The sequence below is a fragment of the Eschrichtius robustus genome, chromosome 5 (genome assembly GCF_028021215.1).
Source record: "Eschrichtius robustus isolate mEscRob2 chromosome 5, mEscRob2.pri, whole genome shotgun sequence".
NCBI lineage: Eukaryota > Metazoa > Chordata > Mammalia > Artiodactyla > Eschrichtiidae > Eschrichtius > Eschrichtius robustus.
Window position 1 is genome coordinate 108,245,232 of NC_090828.1, and position 4,051 is coordinate 108,249,282.

At 46.2% G+C, this 4,051-nt stretch overlaps 1 pseudogene; it reads right to left on the reverse strand.

Annotated features, from left to right (window-relative positions):
* Window positions 1-359: 359 nt before the first annotated feature.
* Window positions 360-2,848, reverse strand: LOC137765396 (protein CDV3 homolog pseudogene; annotated as a pseudogene).
* Window positions 2,849-4,051: the final 1,203 nt, after the last annotated feature.

A 4,051-nucleotide genomic window follows, 5' to 3' on the forward strand; every position in this document is an offset into this window, starting at 1 on the left:
TTTTTTTTTTTACATATTTACTTTTTATTGAATTTGTTAATGTTACAGAGTTTTTGCACTGCCAAACCATGCCTGAGAATTCAAAGAAAGAAATGGTACAATGGACAGCCTCATCCACCCATCATACAGCATATTAAAACTTGATTCATGTGCATTTTGATAATTTCACAATCTTTTAAAAAGTTATAACAAGGGTTGGAATTTTTAAATCTCCTGCAGGTCTTCAGATTTCTATGCCATTAAGTAACATTTCCACATATTCATCTCATTCCTCAATAACATAACCCCCAACAAAGTTTTGCTGGAAAAAAATGCATACTTTTTAGGGGAAATATGTGGCTCAAGGTCCAAGAGGTTACTTGTTAAAAGGTTTCTGGTTCTCAAATGAAGTCTTCAGATTAACCAAGAATCCTTTCTCACTCATCCAACCTCTCCTTGGCTGGCTCAGCTACTCACCCAAGTACACCAGAACGTAGGCATCCTGCCTGCCACTTCAAATAATGCCAACATTATTGCCCAGATATGGTTTGCATCTGACAGCAGATGACTCTGTAACACTCCTAGGAGTGCGATTCCTGCACTGACACTTATCAAGACTGAACTCCTAGAGGAAAATGCTCCCACATCAGGAGTTTTACTCACCCATTTGCTTCACTCTTGCCAGTAGCAAGTCTGCAACTCCTACATTTGGCAAAGGGATTTTATTATAGAGAAACCCAGACTCTGCATCAAGTGGTCACAAGCCACTTTGAAATATTTCTATTGAACCGAAGATACAAAACTAGGAAATTACCAGACTATCTCATTAGATGGAAAGACTTTTCAGTAATCCTGGGTAGCGTCCTGATGTCCTTTTCCAGGACTAAAAATTACTGGATAGTTTAAGCTGTAATCATTAAAAACAGAAGTGCTACATCACCTGTCTTTCGCCCCCGACTCTCCAAATGAACACCATAAAAAGACACACCAGGAGGTTGATGACAGAGCTAGGCTGGGACAATCACTGCGTCTAATACCTTAAACGTTTGGGCACAAGTGCATCTGGAATTCTTGTCAGAGATCATGCAAGATCCATGAAACTTCAGTGGGTTTTAGGTTGAGGTTCTGCTCTCACTGCTTTGAATTTATAAGGACACATCTGTGACTCCCTTGGCCTGAGCAGAAAATATACTCTTTCCACCAGTTTACTATACAACTTAGACCTGATTAGAGGAAGCTTTAGCAGCACCTGAAGTAGAGCCCCCTGCATCTACTGCCCTTTACATCAAAGGCCATCTGGTTCTGCTCTAGGGATTGGCAAATTCACGAGACGTTTCACAATTCCAATGCATATTTCAGGTTACTTAGCCAAGCAATATGCTCTGTCAAAGAACTATTCCAAGTCAAAGCAAAAAAAAGAAAGAAAAAAAAGAAAGAAAAAAAAAAGCCTTAATATGGAACACAGAAAAAGCACTACCCAAATAAAAAATTACTAAAAAAAATAAGATTATTCCCTCCCCACCCCTTTTCCCACTTGGTGACCCGAGTTTGGTTGAATTTAATTTGTGGTTACCTCAGAATACAACTCAAAGTTTAAATTATAAATCACAGCCCTACACAGATTATCTGAACACATCAGTTCTTTTGAGAGCGGCATGTTCCGGGAAGTCTAATACCCACTACAGAGTGTTCCTTATGAATGGGGCACAGGACAGGTTAATTAAGGTCACTTAAATCTTCATCTTTTACAGCAGATCAGAACCCAGATGGCTGACTTTCTGCAGAATTTCTGATAGGAATCCAGTAGAGCTGGTTTCAAGTTTCACATCGACACTTAAAAGCTGTAACCTTCTTATCCAGAAGTTGTGATCCACATGAAGTCCACAATGAATGCAGCAAATCTGAGGTAGTCAACCCTTACGAAGGCTCAGTATTTCCGGCTTTCTACATGCTTGGCAGTGGACTGCAGGGATGGGAACTGTGTATCACTGTAGATTTCTGGTGGTCCTTGGGGGGCTTTCCTTGTTGTGGTCAACCTGGCCCCAGGAGGCCTATACACGCCACTAGTCATTGTCGGTTCTGGGGTTTCTGTAACAACTACTGGAGCAGGAGGTGCTTGTACCGAAGCTGTTTTATTCCAGGGACCTGAAGATTTTTCTACACCACCACCACCTCCTCCGCCTTCTTCCCAGTTATCACCTGGATCTTCTCTTTTTTCATTTTCATCTTCTTCCTTTTCACTTATTTGCATTGCTTGAACTCTTAGGCCGCTGTAATCAACCTCTTTTTGCTCAAATTCTTTCCACTCATCTTCATCCTTTGTCACAACCTTGGTGGCGGCCCCAGGGCCCGTGGCCCCCGCGCCCGCGGTCCCGCTGTCGCCCGGCCGGGTCCCCGCGCCCGCCCCACCGCCCGCCGCGCCCGCGGCTCCGCTGCTCCCGCCGGCGCCGCCCGCCGAGCCCGTGGCGCTCGCCGCCCGGTTGCTCCGCTCCTTCTTCTTCTTCTTGTCTCTCTTGGCGAAGAAGTTGTCCAGGCTCCGCTCCTCCATCTCAGCCATGGTCGCGGCCTCCTCGGCCCGGATGGGTGGGGCCGGCGGCGGGCGCTGCCCGCGGGGCTCCGAGCTCGGGGTCGAGGCCGGCTCGGCGCTCAAGCTCCCGGGCGCGGCGACGCCTCAGCCCCGCGGGGTCGCCGAGGCGTTTGCGTTGGGGCGAGCGGCTCCCCCCGCGTGCTGGCGAACGGTGGTACGGCCCTCCTTGGGGCTCGCGTGCCGCTGCCGCCGCCCCGCCCGCCCGGGCTGCAGCGACAGCGGTGCAGGATCCCGCCCGCTCCGCAGCCGGAGGGCAAAGGGAACGTGCGGGCCAGAGGTTCCAGTCAGCACTCGTGTTTTAAGGAACAGGTTAAAAAGAGAATCCTAATGTGATTTCTTTGTAATGGGTGTGTTCCTTGTCTTATCCTAATGTCTAAACTCTTCTACATGGCTAGACCCCAAATAATATTCTTTATGTGCTAAGTGGTATCTAGAGAGTGGGATAGGTTTAATAAATACCCTAAACCTAATGCGTACACTAACCCTAACCCCTACCCTAACCCTAACACCTACACTAATCCTAATTCGTACCCTAAACCGAGCCCTAACCCTAAAACTAACCCTAACCCTAACCCTAACCCTAACCCATACTCGAACCCGTTCCCGAATCCGTACCCTAAGCCGTACCCTAACACTAACCCTATCCCTAACACTAACCCAAAGCTACCCTTGACTGCTTATGCCTCAAATAGATTTCCTAAGCCCTAGTGTTTTAAGGAACAGGTAAAAAAGAGAATCCTAATGTGATTTCTTTATAATGGGTTTGTTCCTTATCTTTTGCTACTGTCTAAACACTTCTCCATGGCTGGAACCCAAATAATATTCCTTTACGTGCTAAGTGTTATCTAGAGTGTGGGATAGGTTTAATAAATACACTAAACCTAATGCGTACCCTAACCATAACCCCTACCCTAACCCTAACACGTACCCTAATACTAAGCCGTACCCTAAACTGAGCCCTAACCCTAAAACTAACGCTAACCCTAACTCTAACCAATACCCTATGCCGTACCCGAATCCGTACCCTAAGCCGTACCCTAACCATATGCCTAACCCTAACCGTAAGCTAGCCTTGACTGCTGCTGCCTCCAATAGATTTCCTAAGCCCTAGTGTTTTAAGAAACAGGTTAAAAAGAGAATCCTAATGTGATTTCTTTATAATGGGTGTGTTCCTTATCTTATCCTAGTGTCTAAACTCTTCTCCATGGGGGAACCACAAATAATATTCCTTTACATGCTAAGTGGTATCGAGAGAGTGGGATATGTTTAATAAATACCCTAATCCTAAAGTGTACCCTAACCCTAAACCGTACCCTAACCCTAACAAGTACACTAATCTTAAACCGTATCCGAAACTGAGCCCTAACCCTAAAACTAACCCTAACACTAACCCATACCCTACGCCGTACCCGAACCAGTACCCGAATCCGTACCCTAAGCCGTAACCTAACACTAACCCTAACACTAACCCTAACCCGAAGCTAC